At 32.9% G+C, this 20,106-nt stretch overlaps 1 protein-coding gene across 8 annotated transcripts in view; it reads right to left on the minus strand.

Annotated features, from left to right (window-relative positions):
* Positions 1–20,106, minus strand: part of MSR1 (macrophage scavenger receptor 1) — a 457,630-nt gene that overhangs the window by 210,936 nt on the left and 226,588 nt on the right. For all 8 annotated transcript variants that reach the window (XM_079908915.1, XM_079908914.1, XM_079908916.1 and 5 more), the window contains one exon: positions 1,556–1,673. The gene's annotated coding sequence lies outside the window, so the exon portion shown is untranslated. The remainder of the gene's footprint in view (positions 1–1,555; positions 1,674–20,106) is intronic.

Genomic DNA, 20,106 nt, shown 5'->3' on the forward strand with positions numbered 1-20,106 from the left:
GCCAATCAAGCAATCAATGTATTAAAAAAAAGAGCAGAGTTTCAAACATTTCTGGCTGCAGTGCACATAGTGCACTAGAGAGACCTTGCTAGCCAGAAGGCTCCTGCTATTATGAACATGAGCCAGCAGTGACCCAGAATGGAAAGGCAGTGTAAGAAGTGTGAGGAGGCACTGTGAAAATAACCAAGGCGTTGTGAAATAATGACTAAGACATGCAACCAATTATTGTTGGAGGAGGAGGAGTGGTAAGAAACCTATGAAATAAAAGGAAGTTCAACAGTTTTGAATTCCACGCACTTGGAAATGCATGCTGTCATAACAAAAAAAAAAAAAGGCACCAGAAAACACAATTGTTACTAATGGTTAAGACCAAGAGGATGAATTCAATGTTAGGTGTTGTAACACACCCTAAAGCCTCAAATTAATATTATGAAGTTTTGAAGATAAAGTAACAAGTTTGTATCTAATGTCTTCCTTTGAGGAGAGAGAGTTAGTAAGAGAATGTTATAAATTTTCAAAAACTAAACTGCATGTAAATTTCTAAAGAAATCACCAAAAAAGTATTTGGGCTTTGCCTCATAAAAGGATTAAATTATGGTTCAAAGAAATAAAATCCATGTAAATCTGTATAGTTTCCCAGAAAAGATATTTGCCATTCTAACATGCTACCGGAGAATTTGAAATAAATCTTAAATAACAAAACTACACTGATACTTCATATTATATAAACTACTTCTCAGACCATCTGTAGCTTTGTACTGGCCATCAATCTGCCTCTGTCTGTTATGGTTTTCCCAGTCACCTTTTGTTTAAATGAAACACATCCTGCAGGAGTAGAATCATCAGGAAGCCCATATTTTCTGAGATATTTTGTGTTCAAAATGGTTTCTCTGTAGGCTTTTGATTTGAAAGAAAGGGTAGTTAATTATAAAATCCTTGGCTCACAGTTTTTTCCCTTGAGTATCATTAAGTATGGTTCAACTCTTATTAAAATTGAATATGAGTGTCTAAAACTCTGATGGCAATCTCATTTTCTTTTGTTTATATGAGGTATGAACATGGGTATAAAAATATGTAATCTGTTGGAGTATATTTTCTAATTATTTTTTCAAAAATATGTGCTCAGTTGAATGTTTTTTGAATTTCTGTGTGTCAGAAAAAATTATTCTAATATAATATGGCCAAGTGTTTTAGGTTAATTCTAAGTTAGACTGTGATATTTCTAAGCATTTCTTGAAAATAAATACAAAAACTTCTAGAGCCTAATGGCATTTGGAAAATGTGTTCCAAGGGAAAAGAGACCAAGTTACAAGTTTGACCTCTTAGGGAGATCTTTACTGTTAGAGACAAAAGGAAATTATCAACACAGCATGGTATCTATTCCAAATAACTTTTTTTTTTTTTTTTTTTTTTGCGGTGCGCGGGCCTCTCACTGTTGACTCCTGTAATAAAGCCAGGGTACCAAGTTGCCCTAAATCCTTTGAGCCAGCAGAAATGGCCCCACCCCACCCTTCCTAGAGAAAGGGTCTTCCTAGAGACCATGAAAATGCCTCACCTTCACCAGATGGTTGTGCTGTCTTCCTCTGGATCTGCTCATACTTCCCCTCATTGCTTCTAACTGAGCAGTAAGACCAAGACTTGACATGGCCTGACTGGGAAGTGCCTCTCCCGCTCTAGAAGGAAAGAGATCATTCACTGAAAGATCTGCAAGTCTTAGTTAATACAGACAACGGGGGCTGGAAGAACATGCATGGGTATGGACCATAAGGGTTGATATCTTATAGTACAATGGAAAAAGGGTTATTTTAAGGAGAAACTAGTTTTATAGTTAGTTAATGTTAATTATAAACCGAGTTGATAAGTTCCCAGCTGTGGTCCCATATTCCTCAGTTAGCTTACCTCAGTCTAAAATATTTCTTATTCTCTCTAATGCTCTCTAAGGCAGTCAAGGTTCTTTTTTGCTCCAGCTATTCTGTGTTACTTTATCTTGCCCAAAGTTTAGAAATTGATTAATCTCTAAGGGAGATTACATTTTATCTGGGTCTTAAATAATTCATTCAATTTTATAGCTAATCTTTGTTTACTCATTGTCATCACAATCTAACGGAGGGCAATCGCCTTTACTCTGCCCTTAGAAATTATCTGAACATTTTATATTCTCAACCAATTTCCAGCAATTCAGAGTTGAAGGTAAGTTTGATTCAAAATTTCTTTGATTATCTTTCAGTTCGGTAGTACTGGGTGATTTTCCAAACTTTGTGTGTCATCATCCATTCTGCGGGGGAAAAAAAATCCTCCTTATTTTTTAAAAATTGAATTCAATATGAGAAGAAACATGACGTATTTTCATTCTTGCTACTTGAAGTTAAATGATCAATCATCAGTATACTTCCTAAACATTAGGAAAAGTCCCTTGACTATTCAAGAGAGAACATAGGAAACTTCTCCCTTTAACGGAAGAGTGAACCCTGAAGGTTGAAATGGAGAAAAAGGAAGATGCACGTTTCTGCAAATTTAATCATTAAATGATAGTGATTGAGCATATTGATTTCTTCAGATTTTATGTCCAAGAGGAAATTTCAATCTTCAGGAAAGAGGACATATTCTGTAAGTATTTAGAGTAAATATTATGAAACTATGTATCTTTTCAGAGAGTACTTGTTACATGGAAATAATTTCTATATATAAGCAAGCAATAGCCTGCATTTGATGCCTTTATATTCTCAACTTGCCCCACTCCCAAATAAATTAATGCTTACTTAAAGATTAAATAAACCTTCTTGGAAAGTTATATGATTAGTTGAAATCATTGCATGTTAATTTAACTAAACAGCAGAATTTTATATGCTAAGATTTAGGATATTAACCCTTAAAAATCTAAAACAAATAAAACTTTTAAGAAAATATACAAAGAGTCAAAGCTTTATGTAAGAAACAAACTCACAAATTATAAACTTCTGGTTGAAATACAACAAATAAAATGTCCGTTACAGAAGGAAACTTACAGAAAACTTTTAAGGAAAATATGTCACAGTATTAATTAAATTCGAGAATTTTTAATCATCAGGATTTTAAGATTAAATTTCAGACCGTTATAAAAGCTACTGCTACAAAACACTAAAAGGAAATGTTATTACGAACCAATGAAATGAATAGACAAAGCATGATACTTATTTTATCTCTCTTTTTGCTAATGGAAATTATGTATAGCAACTTGAAGTCCTCAGAAGCATTGAAACTTTTTAATAACTTGTATTTCATACTATGTACATGACTCAGTGGGAAACTTCTCAAAATTCTACAAAGAATTTGTTCTAAGAAAGTTGGAGTTACAAGAGGAGATAAAAATTCAGAGAAACTGTGAGACTTTACTTTCCTATCTGAAATCACTACAAATTAATTCCAGTTGGAGAGATCAGTGTGATCCCTGGAAATTGGAAAATGCAGTTCTTCTCACAGGAAGGGAATACAGTGGATTTTATAACTACAAGACACTGGGGCCTAAAAACCTAAAAAAGAATGGGTAGTGAATACTTGGAAAGAGAAATTATGAGTACTAGGAGTCTGCCAGCACTTCCTTATTTTCTGTTTCTGAATGCAACACAACTGGAAAATCAGATAAATACTATAAAGTTTTGAATAAATCAGCTAATTTTGTATAACAATCCATCAAATATATCATTACTTTAAGAAAGAATCATATGTTTAGCTCACTTTGGATCAAAAACTTAGGCTGAGCTTAGCTAGGTGGCTCAACTGGGCTCCGCAGAACTCCCATGTGTGTCCAAGAGTCAGCTAGATACCAGCTGTTCTAGGATGGTGTCAGCAGGAACAACTGGGCCAACTGGCATAAATGGACATAAAGAGGATGTCATAACTCTTTTTAACATGGTTCTCACATTCCTCCAATAGACTACACTGCGAATTTTTCTGTAGTGAAAGTCTGGGTGCAAAGCAAACCACAGTTTGCAAGCCCATAAGCATCACATTTGCTGACCTCAGTTAGCCAAACTCATATGACTGAGCCCAGAATCAAAGGTGCTTCAGACTATCCACCTGCAATGACAGAAACTAATATTGGGCAATCAGTATAATTACTAAATCACAGTTCACTCTCTGGCTACACCTTGTCATGTGTAAAATATGCTTCACTTCATCCAGGATCTCTAAAACCTCATCCAATCTTGCATTAAGCTTGGAGCCCAGGATATCATGATTTGCAGCCAGACTTATCTATTCTGATGTGGTCTCTGTTGATAAGGAGACCAATTAACTAAAATAATTTATCCATTTCCATATACCAAACCATGAGATAGGAACAAGAAAACTGCAGTAAACATTATTATTCAAAAAGGGGAATAGAGGAAGGAGCATAATAGTCACTGGTCCATAACAATTCTGAAATCCTGCTGAACAAATGTTGTAAGATACTTCTGATCTGTACATAGGGAATGTTTTCAGATCAAGACTTAGTTATGGTCCTTGGAGATGCCTTTCCAGTACAATATTCTCTTTGAATCTTGGCTCTGCCACTTCTGAGACTTCATTAAAAATTATATCCATTGAGCAACATTCTCAGACTGGTCCTTCTTGTAGAAAGTTGGGGCCCTAGATGCCTTTTTGCATTTTGGATAATATCACACCATTTTAAACTAAGATCACAGTACTTTTTCTAATATAAGCACTCTCAAAAATTGTGTGGGTTTCCCATGATACAATTATATTACATTCCCTGCACCAAAAGCCAAGCACCCATTTTTTTTTTTTAGACATTCCTTTGTCTCTCCAGACTTAAGAACTGCTAATTTTAGTTGTTGTATGACAATGTCCTTAAGGTAGTTTACTTTATAACTTCAAGAGGCATCCAAGAGTCTTATCAGACCTTGGTTTGATTTTTGCCTCCAGTTGTATTCTACTTTGATAGAAAGTCTGGAGGTGGGAAATAGTTTTATTTTCCAACTCAACTAATCCTCATTTCTCTATATTTTCTCAAAATTCTGCTTGTAAATATGCTAGTTCTTTCTTTAGCTTATCTTTTTTCTTATAGTTCATTGCTATACATAACCATATAGTTGCTGACACTTTCAACATTCTGCATAATTGCATTCTGCCTTTCTGAAAGTCTGCCAATTTCAACAATCATGTGGTTGAAATTCAAAATTCCCTTAGCAATATCAAACAGATGATGGGGATGCTCTATATCTGTGATGTCTAAAATGGTTCCTACTTTCTACATGTATCAATTAAACAACTGAAGGGTGGGTATGTGACTGAGCAAATAAATTTCTAATTCAAATTAACTTTAGTTAATTTAAATTAAATTAGCCACTTGCAGCTAGTGGCTATTGTTTTAGACAGTGTAGCTTTGGTACTTTGTCACCCACGTTACTGCAGGCAACAATTATACCAATTATTTTACCATTGCATTGAATCATTCTTTTCAATCTCTTTTAACAATTCCATCACCTAATTCCAGACTCTTCCTGTTATCCAGTCACAGATTCAAATTTTAACTAATTTTACTGTTGTTGTTATGGCAATTCCTCCCTCTGGTATATGCTTCTGTGGTTGTATAACACACTACCTAGTAAATTCATGGTTTCAACAACTGTTTATTTAACTCATTGTGGGTTGGTGATTTAACCTGGGTTTGACTGGGCAGTTTTTCAGATCCCTGCTAGGCTCCCATCTATGTCTGGGATTCAAACGTGCTTATCTAGGAAAACCTCAAGTTGGACAAGCTAGTTCAGCTGGAGTGAATAGGAAAAAGCCATTCTTCTCTACGTGCTTCTCATGAATCCTTGCAGCAGGTTAGTCTAGGCATGCTCCTATGGTGGTTGGGATGCATGAACGGCAGGAGATAAAGCTCTGGCATTCAAGAACATTTCTCAAACTCCCCAACATACAGAAAGGAAAGGACCACTAGGTAGCTAAATATATAGAAATGATTTATAAAAATGGAATCATCCTATGCCAGATTAATAAAAGCTTTACATTTGTTTACTTGAAATTGACAGGAGACAAAGAAACTGGGCCGAAGTGAAGGAATTTTAGGATTCCAGTTAAATTTTTTTTTTTACCACAATATCTCTAAGGTTATAAAAATAGATTACAAAAAAGCATTAAGATGCAAGAATCAATATATTTTTATACCGAATGTTTTCTGCTTTATAGGATATTGATTACATTCCTACAAAGAAGGATAAGGTATCATTATCCTTAGTATCATAAGAGCTCCTCCCTAATCATAAATCATAAGATCTCCTCCCTAATCATAAATCCCCATCTACTGGTTTTTATGATATATATGTTCATTCTAACACCACAATGCCCACAGAGGTTTACTCAAATGCCAACATTTAAATGTATTCAATATTCATCATGAATGTTTTTATCACTGAGAGACTAAATATACAAATGGACAATGACCTGACCAAATATAAAAACAGAACTCTGACCCACAGCCTGCAGCAACTTTCCCAGCAAATCAATCCCTTATCTACAATAACTAGCCCAGGAAGTCAGTCCACTGTAAGTCAGACTTGGAGGACGCGAGACTGCTCTCTCTAGTTAACAGCATTGCTCCAGGAAGCCAAACAACAGACTCTGTAACAAGCAGTCCCAAACAGCCAGGACATGATTAATAACGACAGCTTTCCTGCTTGTTGTCCCTACTTCCAATTTAGGACCAAGCGAGAAAGCCAAATACACACACTTAACCAATCACATAGGACACCCACTCCTCATTAGTCTTCCTACAGCTTCCTCAGGCCAACAGCCTCCAATCAGGGCATATCTGAAGCCTCCCTTTTTCTCCACCATAAAAATTTCCCACTCCCCCGCCGGCATTTGGGTCTCTGCCAAAATGCAAATGATGGTGGCTGGCTCCCTTGTTACGGCAAGGTCTCAATAAGTGGACTTTGCTTATTCTCATCTGTTGTATCTTTATTTCCACACCACAACCTTTTCTACCTCTGCTTATTTTGATTCATGAGTAGATCGGTCATTCTTATGATTTCTTTTACCTGGCAGATATAGTTTTATTATGATTATATTACAATATAATTACAAAAATTATAATTTCAATTGGGTATATATTTGTAGTTATTTTTTCCTTGAAATAGATGATATATTTTCATCCTGCAAAAATCAAAACCCTAGTAGACATAGATCCGGATAAATTATACTCCTGTTCCTGTTTCTATATCACCTTCCTCTTTGCCCACTTCTCATGGCAAACCACTTTTATTATTTTTAATCTTTATAGTGTTTTTGAAATCAGATATAAGCATATGTTAATATAGTCCTACTCTCTCTTACTTACATTAAAATATACCATACTGTATACATTCTTCTGTGCCTATTTTTATTTTATTTAACAATATATCCTATTTCGCCAGCAAAATATAGATTTCCATTTTTAACAGCCTTATAGAGCTATAATTTCATAAAATAACCTGTACATCTGAAGTGTACAATTTGATGTTTTGGAAAATGTATACACTGATGAAACAATTGCCACAATCAAGATAACACATATATCATCCTCTTGTCTCCTTGTACCCATTTTATATCTGCCTCACATCCCATCTTAGCCTGATCTCCAGGCAATCACTGATATGCATCCTATCATATGCATAAGTTTGAATTTTCTAGAATTTTACATGAATGCAACCATATAATATATATTCTTTATTATATGACTTCTTTCACTTAGGATAATTATTTTGAAAATCTTCAAAGTTTCATGTATAAATACCTCATTACTTTTTATTGCTATGAGTATTTCATTATGTGAATACAATATAATTATCCATTCTTCTCATGATGACTCCTTGCATTGCTTCCATGTTTTACTTTATACAATGAAGCTGCCATGAATGTCCATGTCCATATCTTTGTAGAAACATATGCTTTCATTTCTCTTAGTAAAATACCTAGGTGTGGAATGGCTTGGTCATATGGTAAGTGTATGTTTTACTTTTTGTAAAACTACCAAACAGTTTTCCAAAGTAGTTGTACAATTTTACATTTCTACCAGCAGTGGATGAGATTTCCAGTTACTCTATTTGTTCACCAACACTTGGAATGGTCAGTCAGTTTAATTGTAGGTATGCTAATAGAGCTTCAGGGGCATCTCATTGTGGTTTTAATATGCATTTCATTAACTAGGGATGTTGTGCATCTTTTCATGTGCTTATTTGCCATTTGTGTATCTTACCTGGTGAAGTGCTTGTTTACATATTTTGACCATTTAAATTGGATTGCTTGTTTCCATATTTTTGAGTTTTGAGATTTACATATTCTTGATATAAGTCCTTTGTTAGACAGATGAATTGCAACTATTTTCTCCTAGTCTATTACTTATCCTTTTTTATTCATTCCTTTAACAATGTACTTTGGAGACCAGAATTTTTTTTATCTTGGGGAGTTCTAATTTATTTTTTTTTTTTGTATGGATCATGCTTTTGAGGAGAGCTTACATCTTAATGACTTGAATCTTCCTATCCATGGAATATATTTTCATTTATTCAAACGTTCTTTAGTTTCTCTCAGCAATGCTTCGGAGTTTTCAGTGTACAGGTAGTTCCTAACTTTGCTCAGTTTCATCCGTAAGCACTTCATATTCTTAATACTCTAAATTACATGTCTATGGGTTTGTAAGTATTAAATCAAACTTGGATTCCTGAGATAAACTCCATTTATAATGATGTATTAACCTTTTTTACATATTATTGGATTTTGAGGAATATTATTCTGGAGTATTGTTTTCTATTAATGTCTTTGGGTTTGGTATAAGAGTTTGCTGGCTTCATAGAGTGAGTTGGAACATATTTCTTCCTTTTAAATTTTCCACAAGGATTTGTGTAGACTTGGTATCATTCCCTCCTTAAAAATTTGATAGGATTCACCAATGAAGTTGTTAGCCCATGGAATTTTTTTTTCCCATGGAAAATGTTTGGCTACAAATTTCTTTATTTCTTCTTGCTTGTGTTTGGTTAGTTTGTGCCTTTAAAGTACTTTGTCCATGTCATTTAAGCTTTAAAGAGTATTGTCATTGAGTAATTAAATATATTTTGTTATTTTCTTTTTAATAGCTATAGAATCTGTAGTATTGTCACCTCTCTCATTCCTGATATTGGTATTTGTATCTTCTCTGTTTTATTTTTGATTAGCCCAGCAAGAATTTTACCAACTTTATTATCTCAAAGTCAACTCTTGTTTTCATGGGTTTTCTCTTTGTGTTTGTGCTTGCTATTTCATTCGTCTCTACTACTCTGATCTTTATTATTTCTTCTGCTTAGCTTGGGCTTAATTTACCTCCTATTTCTAGATTCTTAAGGTAGATACTGAGAAAATTGACTCCACAGTATTTTGTTGTTATTATATAATGGAATTTAAATAATGAGAAAAGAATCTTGTGTATTTATCTATGTAGTTGCCATTATAAATGCTTTTTATTACTTTGTTTAATTTATTTATGTATCTGGGATTATTTTTGGGGTCGACTGGTGATGAATACCTGGAAAAGCTTTTATTATTTCATGTTTGAAAGATATTTTTGCTGCTTATAAAATTCTGGATTGACCTTTTCTCTCAATATTTTGAAGGTACTGTTTTCTCACTTGCATTGTATCCAATAAAAAAAATCTGTTTTTTTAAATATTGTTCCTTAGTTTTTAATGTGTCTTTTTCTTCCAGCTGCTTATAAGGTATTTACTTTATCATGGTTTTGTGCAACTTGATTATGGTGTGCCTTGATGTTTTCTTTTTCCTTCTTGTTTTTTGTGCTTGAACTTTATTGATCTTTTTCAATCTGTGGGTTTATAATTTTCACAGAAATTTGGAAATTTGGGGGCCTTGTTTCTTTAAAGATTTTCTGCCCTCTTCAAGAACTTCAATTAAACATCATATGTTAGGTGCTTAAAATTATTCCACAGATCAGAGATATTCTGTTCATTTTTAGTGTTCTGTTCATTTTTGTTCTATCTTATGTATTTTAACAATTTTTCTAATAAAATTTTGTGTAAAAACTATTGAGAAGCCTTAAAATAATCAAATAAATAAAAATTCAAATAAATAGCTGGTGTTAAATTTCTGAGTATAATTGTTTTCCCATGTGGATTTTATAATATTATTTTCCTCTTACTTTAAAAAGAGACATAAAATTGAACCATGTAAAAACCCAAATTAGAATATTATTCTATTCCAATTTTTAAAAATACAAGCCATCTTCACTCTCTACAGCATTTCCTCATTTACACAATGAGCACAAGAAAAGTATTCATTTATTCATACTATATGAAACCTATGAGCTAAATTTTAACTCTTCTGATTGAACTGCTTATTTAGACAAGATGAATACAATTTCAGGGCTTACTTTTATTTCCCACCTCCCAGTCTGTCACTGTTGTTGTTATTTGGTAATTGTAAGTCTGAAATTTTGGAGGAGTTTATTAACCTCAAGTAGGTGAGCAGCTTCCAGAGCATCTCTACCTTTAGTGCTAAGGTGTGAAATAGCTAATAGTTGAAAAACACTGAACACAATTACAATGTAAGGTAAAATTTATCTCCATAGGTAAACTGCTTAGATAAAACTTTGGGACCAAGTCAGGACAATAATTCAAATATTTTTAAAGAGATTCTTTATATTTAAGAAGTGAAGGTTAGAAAATTTTATGCAATTGAATATATTTTATTAAGATATAATTTATATATAATAAATTATACAGATATTAAGTGATTAATTCCATGATTTTCATATTTTATTAAGATGTAATTTATATATAATAAATTATACAGATATTAAGTGATTAATTCCATGATTTTCATCAATTACATATGCTCAGGGACTACCACACAAAAGAAAACATAGAGTAATTCCATCATCCTAGGAAGATTCTTCATTACCCTTTCCAGTCAATACACACCTACCATAGGCTATTACCCATTTCTATTTCAATTATTTTTAGTTTAGTTTAAGTTTCTGTTTCTTTTTCTATTTTCTTATGCTTTAAGGTTTAGATGACTAGTTTTACTATTTTCTTCTCAAATATAAGCAGAGCTATAATTTTCTAAGTCCTAGTTAGTATTGTCCTACACATTTCATTTTCATTCAAAAGTAATTTTTTCTTGTATTTAATATAATTTTTGAGTTATTTCCTCAAGCTATTCTTTGTCTATTACTATTTCAGTTATTTATACAATTTTGTTTTTTCTTTTGTTCTGGTTTAATTTCTCTTTTTTATATTTTTAAGTTGGGTGCTTAGACCATTAATTTTACTTTCTTCTTTCCTAATAAAAGCACATGACACTAGACATTTTTTTTTTAAGTCTAGTTTAGACACACGCAACAAATTTCTACTGTCATTCAAAATCTTGTTTTTTAAATTTTTTGTGTAATTCCTTCTTTGACTTAATTTCCAAATATTTGGGTTTCCAACATATCATTTCCTAATTGATTTTGAATATATTTCCATTGTTATCAGAATAATATTTTTATGATGTACATTTACATGTACTGAGAATTACTAAATGTCTTGTGTCTTTTAAAATAATGTATACCCTTAAGTAGTTGGATATCATATTTCTATAAATATCAATTAGTTCAGGTTGCTTTATAGTATTGTTAAAATCTTCTGTGTATTTAATAAACTTTTTTGTTTTTTGGTCTGTTTTACCAATTACTGAAATCTGCCCCTGTTGCGGATCTGTCTACATCTTTTCCATGATGTAAAATTTTTCATCACATACTTTGAAATTCTGTTAAGTGCATGCATATTTCAAACTTCTATGCTTCCTTGAAGTATTGATTCTTCTATTATTACAAATTATCTCTCTCAATCTCTAGTAATACTCTTCCCCTTGAAGTCTACTTTGTCTGATACAGCCATTGCTTAGTGCTTGCATCGTACATTTTCACACAGCTTTACTTTTAAAATAGTTCTTTCTCTATATTTAAATATAATTATTTTTATTCCAAACATAGTTGGCTCTTACTTTTCACCCACTCTGATAATCTTGGGCTTTTAATGGGGGTGGGCATTAGTCCATTTCCATGTAACATAACTACTGATAAGATTAGGCTTAAGTCTAAAATTTGTTACTTATTTTCTATTTATCCTACTTTACCTCTGTTTCATTGCTCCTATTTTTTGTCTTCTTTTCAGTGAACTGAATATATTCGAAATTCCAATTTTTCTTCTTTTGCTTTCTAGCTCCACCTCTTTGTGTTAATTTTTTACAGATTGTTCTAGAGATTATCTTAGCCATTTTGTTATTATAGTTTACCTTTAAACAATATTTCACTATCTCATAATGTAAGAAGCTGACAACTTTATTATTTCTTCCATCCGTCTCTCATCCTCTGTGCTCTTCTACTATAATTTTACCTGCACTTTTGCCCAAAATTCCAAAATACATTGTTATTGTTACTGTTCTAAACGTTTGCATGTATATACATATATGTGTGTGTGTGTGTGTGTGTATGTGTGTGTGTGTATACACACATACACATTCTAAAAGAAAGCGCTTCATTTCTTCCAGTAGATCTAAGGTTCTGTCTGGTATTATTCTCCTTCATTTTAAAGTACTTCTTTTAGAATTTGTTGCTATGTGTTTCAGTTACAGATAAATTATTTCAGCTTTAGTCCATCTGAAATTGTCATTTTCCTCCATTCAGTATTGAATTTTGTTCTTCTGTATGTTACATCTTCCTCTGGCTGCTTAAAGATTTATTACTATTTGATTTTTCAGCAGTTTGACTATGATGTGTCTTGCTGTAGTTTTCTTTTTACTTATTCTCCTTTAGAATTTGCTCAGTTTCTTAGATGTGTGATTAGACAGTATTCAATAATTTTGGAAAGCTCTCAGACATTATCTTTATAAATATTTTACCTGTCCCATTCTCATTTTCCTTCTTCATGCCCAGTTACACGTGTTTTACCATTTGATATTTTGCCACAGACACTGGCTGTTCTGTTTTTCTTTTGTTTCTTTTTCCCTCTCTTGTTTCTGTTTTTGTTTCACTTTGGATACTGCCGAGGACCAGCCCCAGCGGTACAGGATTGCCTGAGGGGAGGACGGCGTCGGCGAGGACAGAACTCAAGACACCTCTTCTTGGATGCAAGGATCTGACATTTTATTAGCAAAAAACTGCAGTATTTATAATTCTACAGTTCCTTATTCTTATTTTTCATAACATCATTTAACCTTTCACAACCTTTTGTTCTTGAGTCAAAAATCTTGCACAGGCAATAACACATTAACCACCTTAACAAAAATACCCGCTGACATAAGCGGCTCACACAATGGTTTCATTAATGTTTTCCCCACACAGTCTCCTGTGGTTGAGCATATCCTGGTCACAGTTTCGATGGTCTCTTTGTGCTTCGATAAAATTAGGCACAATCCCTTTGGTTTTTCACATCTCGGTAATTTTGTGACTCACGTAAGCTGTTTTCTTCATAGGTCAGTACCAAGCGGTCCAAGTCCCACCAGGTGCTCCATGTTCTGCTTTCACAGGCCTGCCGTTCCACTTCCAGATCGTATCTCTTCCTGTTGTTGGCCATCTCGGAGGACACTGTACTGCCTAACTTATTCTTAAAATATCCATAATAAATCAATTAAGCTTTATATCTATTTCTTTGCATAGCTTTATCTGTATCTTTAAAATTTACATATCCCATGATCATTTTAATTCTAGCTATTTCCCACATAACCCAATATAGTTTCTTATATACCCAATCTACTAAAAATCTTCCCCACACCAAAACCAAATGTTTCCTTACCCATCAGTAATTCCCCACAATATAATTTATTGCACAGCAAAAACACCACAAAGAGCATTATTTTACAACCAGGGAATTGCTTGGGGGAGTCTTGAGGGGAATCACCTCCTGGGAAGCTTTGCTTTCCCATTTTGTACCTTCCAGTACTAGCTTTGCTCAGTACCGTCAGCCTTGGCTTTGCACAGACCTCTTGGTACATTCAGAGCTGGGTCCCGACAGGATACTTTATCTGTTGTCATGTTCACTGATTTTTACCTTTGTTGCCTCTATTCTGATGTAAAATCTATCTAATGAATTCTGTTTTCTGTCTTATATTTTATTTAATATATCCATTTGGTTCTCCTTTTTGTAGTTTATTTCTTTTTCTTGAAATTTTCCATCGGTTCACACACGTTGGTCACCTTTCCCACCAAATACTTTAGTATTTTTATCAATTATTTTAAAGACCCGTTCTGACATTTTAAATTTCATCATAGTTACTTTAAATACCTTTTCTGACATTTCTAATTTTACAGTCATCTCTGTATTTACCTATATGGACTATTTATCTTGCTGATTTTGGGTTAAATGCTCTTTCTTATTGTATTTGGGGGGGGCATTAGTTATTTTGTACAAAATAGAAACTTACGTTGTGATGTCAAAAGCAAAACCTGCAGGATATACTTCCTTATACTGATAAGCTGCTAGAGTCAATAAGTTAAGTCAGTAAGGTCTATAGTGAAATTTTATTTGTTATGATTTTTATTTGTTACAATTTCCCATTGGCTTTCAGTGTAAGATCAGAAATTTTTTTTCAGTAGGGTTTGGTATCTAAGGACTGGTGTTATTCTGATAAGCCATTTGCTCTTTACAGCCAAGACCCAGCTTTAGAAATTGTAAGGTAACTTCTCTTCTTAGAGAGGCTTTCAATTTTTGAATACTGCTCTTTGGAGTCCTGCTCTTTGTCTTCCAGTCTTCCTTGGCCTACTCTTGACTCTTGCCTTCTGCCCTGCCTCATCTTTGGAGTACAGATGCTTTACACTTTGTGACAACTAAGGATAATTATGAGCATTTTCTCTCAGGTTTCCCACCTTTAGCTTTCCAGAGTTGAAAGCCAAGCATGTCTTGGAAAATTTCTCAGTTTTCCTGTGCCAATCCCAGCCTTCAGTTGCTGAAAGTCTGAAGTGCCTTTAGTGTATTTATCATGTTCTGACCCCAGTCTTTTGTGAAGAACTCCCAGGCACCAAGTGAAAATCTGTGAGAAAAAATTGGTAGCAAGGTTCAGACTCACATGATGCCTATGGCTCATCAGCATCCTAATCTGTTATAAGAGTCCATATACAGCCATAAAAAGCTCATGATAATTTATCAGTTCCTTTACCCCTTCTATGGTAAATTTCTCATCGTACCACTACTCCACCAGAGATGAGGTGATAAGCTCCACCACCATAGTTCTCTTATCGCCTAGAAAGTGATGTCACTATCTAGAATTTAGTTGATTAACTTTCATCGAGTCTTCAGGTCTTGCTGGTAAAACAAACAAAAACAATGATTTTGTAGATTATTTGGCTTGTTTTTCATGTTAGGCTATGGGTGATGTCCTTTTGTGACTTTTACATCATTACTAGAAGCAAAATAGGCAATTAGATATTGTCACATTTCTAAAATTAAAAAGAAAGAAATTTTTAATATGATGGACTTGGAAGTCATTAGGGATAAACAATCATATGTGATATTTATATCTGTATTCTATGTGCTGACAACCTAAATATTCTCCACTTAATAAAAAAATTCTGAGACATACAATTTTCCTGTACTCCATCTTTCTTTCTGATAATCTTAAGAAAACACATTCTTACACAAAATATTGTGAACATGTTTACACAAAGAACGCAATATTTTAAATTATTTTACCCAATCTAGCAACAAAGAATTGAAATTCAGGAAATAGCTTACTAGATGCCATCTCATGGTAGAATAATGTTATCTAAAGGTGTGTAGCATCTCTGATTTCATGAGACTGCTTGTTAGAATTCTGCCCATGAGATCACTGAATATCAAGTCATTGCCTGCTGAAGTTACTTACATGGATAAGTTTTGTTGCTTATTTTACCACTGACAAAATAGTAAGAAAAAGACAACAAAAGCAAATACATGTACAGAACTGTATTGCTGCAATTTGGCAACGTGCAAAAATACCGCAGTCTGACAATGTGAAAAAATGACATTTTTCAGCCATACTTGAATTTGGTCTAATAAGAGATATGTATTTCACATAAAGCACATTTTTATCTATATACGTACCATTGTATATTTTTATCAAAAATTTTCTCTTTCACAGTAAAATAGTGCTGTTATGTGTTGTTTTATGCATTAAATGTGTAGTTTCTAAAGAATGAGCAGAGCTGAGGAAAGCAGTCTTCTGACTCAGCATATTTGCATTCCCAAGAATCTTATTTAATTGGAAGAATTTTACTGCAATTGTCCTTTTTAGTGTTGCAAAGTCTGCAAAATAGTTTGTAAGTCTCCCCACCAATCAGAAAACAAACCTGATTACCATACAAGATAAGAAACATGTAATATGCTTAATTCAGTCTGTTTAATTTTATAGGTAATTTTTAGTTTATTAGAATTCTTTTTTTTTTCAGTTTGCAACTCAGAGAATAAAGAAGGGGAACACAATGCTTCTTTAAAAATATCCTGCACGTGACTAAACCCCAACTACTCTGTAGGTAATGAAACTGTATTTTATATTGAGTTATGCACATCTCATTTAAATATCTGATAAAATTTTTAGGGACTTCTTGACCACACAACTTTGCGTTAACAGAACAATAGCATGTCACTGAATAACAATTGGTGAGATATTCATGAAAGGTCTGCTACCTATAAGAGCAAGCTAATGATAGGCAAAAAGACTGAGGCGGAAGGAATGGGAGTTGGGGAGGCAAGGTGGGAACTTCTAAAGGATCTTGTACTTGGTGCTATGAAACACTCTTAGGAGTATAGGTCTGGTGTTTCTGGTGAGAGTCATGATGAAATTAAGTCATTTAAAATTTTTAGGCTTAGTCTGAAATTGGATAGTTAATGTCTTAGCAAAGGTATAAAGAATTTTCAATACAGAATATTCTGATGAAGATTTCCTCTGAAACTCATCAAATTCACTCTGAATTCTATTACGGAGTGATCTGTAATTTTATTTTGTATAATAAGTCAGGGCTAGAGATTTAGATAGCTTTGCTTGCTCTGCCTAGTTTCTGGGTCAAAATGAGATTAAATAAGTATAAATATACATCAGAGAATAGAGAAGAACATCATTGCAAATTCCTATGGGTATAAAAAAGGAAATACTCCTGCATTTAAATCTGTATATGCCCTTATTACTTGTGTGATTCAGGCATAATTCAAAAGCTGAGCTTCATCTCTTCTATCTGGCCCTTAGAATTAATTCAAGATTAGCGGCACTATATGCAAAAGACTTACTATAACGCCTGGAACATAGGAGGAATGGAAGAGCAGAGTTTAGTAGATCTTTCATTGGTTAACTCCCAGTGGCCTGATATTTTGGATGAGGATCCTGAACTAAAAGTGTGTTACTAAAAACTCTAACTGATCCATAATTGCAGATCGTCAATGGAATATTAATGTATAGTATCAAGGAATTGAATTTTTGTTAATATAATTGCTTTCTTCATTAAACTAATATATGTTAGTTACTGCTCTAGATGTTTAAACATAATTACAACATAGCCTCATTGTCTCTACATTTTAGCTTAATTCTAGGCTTTGTCTCTTTCTCAGACAGGTACTATAAAATAAAAATTAGATAATTCATTTTAAAATCATTAAAAGTAGATTAGAGAATGCATATCTACATATTTAGCTTTGGCATTTAAAGTTGCTTATTAAAAATCATTTATAATTCATTTTACCCAATGTAATAAAAGCATATTAGTTGTGAAGAAATAAATGAATTCAAATATTTTTCATGAGCACTAAAATTGCTGATAATTTCCAAACCTAAGAAGGATTTTCCCTTTCATTTGGAAATTACAGAACAAAGGCAAACATTTAAAACGGGAACACATGATAAAAATGGGGAATTTTCTATGTTGTATAAAAATGACAATGCATTTCAGAAATCTACTTTAAGGCAAAAGATAAAATGACATATATGACTTAATTGCCACATAGCAATAAATTTAATATTTAATAGTTTTTATGGCTTAACATGCCAGACATTGTGCTACATTTTTATATATGTTACTTCAATTAATTCTCATAGCAATTGTATGAAATAAGCATAGTATCTCTCTTTTACAGATGTGGAGTTGACACTTCTAGAATTCTATGGGCTTAGATTTGAGTTAATTAATTCTTTTTTATATAATTGTGGTAAAATATACATAAAATGACATTTACCATTTGAACCACTTTGAAGTTTATGATTTAGTGACATTAAGCACATTTATATTGGTGTGTAACCATCACAACTATCCATCTCCAGAACTTTTCATCATCTCAAACTGAATCTCTGTATCCCTTAAACAATAACTCCTCATTTTCTTCTTCCCTCAACCACTATTCTACTTTCTGACTCTAAGAATTTGACTGTTCTAGGTACCTCATATAAGTGGGAATAATACAATATTTGTCTTTTTGTGTCTAGCATATTTCACTTAGTATAATATCCTCAAGTTTCATCCATGCTGTAACATATATTAGAATTTCCTTCCTTTTAAGGCTGAATAATAATCTATTGTATGCATATATATATCATATTTTGTTTATCCATTCATTTGTTGATGGACATTTGGGTTATTTCTCCCTTTTGGCTATTGTGGAAAATGTTGTTATGAACATTGGTATACAAATACTGTTTGAAGCTCTGCTTTCATTTCTTTTGGATATATACTTACAAGTGGAATTGCTGACTCACATGGTAATCGTATGTTTAAGTTTCGAGGCCTCACAATTACTATTTTCCAGAGCAACCATACGCCATTTTACATTACCACCAGCAGCCCACTAGAGTTCTAATTTCTCCATAACCTTGCTAACACTTATTTCTTTTTTTTTTCCACATTAATAGTATTTCACTGTAGTTTTGATTTGCTTTTTTCTTTTCATGCACTTATAGTCATATGTGCACATTCTTTGGAGAAATGTATATCAAGTTCTTTTCTATTTTTTAGTTGAGTTCCTTATTGTGGAATTGTAGGAGATTTTTTTGTATATTCTAGATATCAATTCCTTATCAGATATATGATTTTCAAATATTTTCTCCTATTCTGTGGATTGTCTTCTAACTTTTTCATTAGTGTTCTTTGATGCACAAAAGTTATTTGTTTTGAAGAAGTTCAATTTATCTATTTTCTCTTTTGTTGCCTATGTTTTTGGTGTCATACCCAAGAAGTCATTGTCAAATCCATTGCTGTGAATATTTCCTCTTTGTTTCTTCAAAGAGTTTTATAGTTTTAGCTTTACATTTAGGACTTTGATCCATTTTGAGTTAATTTTTATATGGTTTTAGCTATGGGTTCAATTTCATTCTTTTGCGTGTGGATATCCATGTTTCCCAGCACAATTTTTTAAAAAGACTATCATTTCCCACTGACATCATTGTTAAAAATCATTTGACAATATATGTGAGAATTTATATCTGGGCTTTGGTCTATAGATCTGTCTTCATGCCAGTATCACACTGATTTGATTACTATAATAAATTTTGAAATCAGGAAGTGCAAGTTCTTCCACTTTTTCCTTTTCAAGAGTGTTTTGACTACTCAGGATCCCTTGAGATTGCATATGAAGTTTTGGAGAGTTTTCTTCTATTTCTGCAAAGAAACATCAATGGGATTTTGATAGGGATTGCACTGAATCTGTACATTGCTTTGCATAGTATTGACATCTTAACAATATTGTCTTCCGATTCATGAGCATGGGACGGCTTTCCCTTTATTGGCATCTTTCTTAATTTCTTTAAGCAATGTTTTGTAGTTGTCAAGGTATAAGTCTGTTGCCTCCTCTGTTAAGTTTATTCCTAAGCATTTTATTCCGTTTGAGGCTGTTTTTTGTTTAATTTTCTTTTTATATTGTTCATTGTTATTGTAGAGAAACACAATGAATTTTTACATGTTGATTTTGTATCTCGTAATTTTGCTGAATTCATTTATTGATTCTAATTAATTCTAGTATTTTTAAATAAAATATTTAGAGGATGTTGTATATAAGATAATGTCATCTGTGAACAGAAATAATTTTACTTCTTTTACAATTTAGATTCCTTTTATTTCTTTGTCTGGCCTAATTGCTCTGGCTAGAACTTCCAATACTA

Source organism: Stenella coeruleoalba (genome assembly GCF_951394435.1).
Source record: "Stenella coeruleoalba genome assembly, chromosome: 21".
Classification (NCBI taxonomy): domain Eukaryota; kingdom Metazoa; phylum Chordata; class Mammalia; order Artiodactyla; family Delphinidae; genus Stenella; species Stenella coeruleoalba.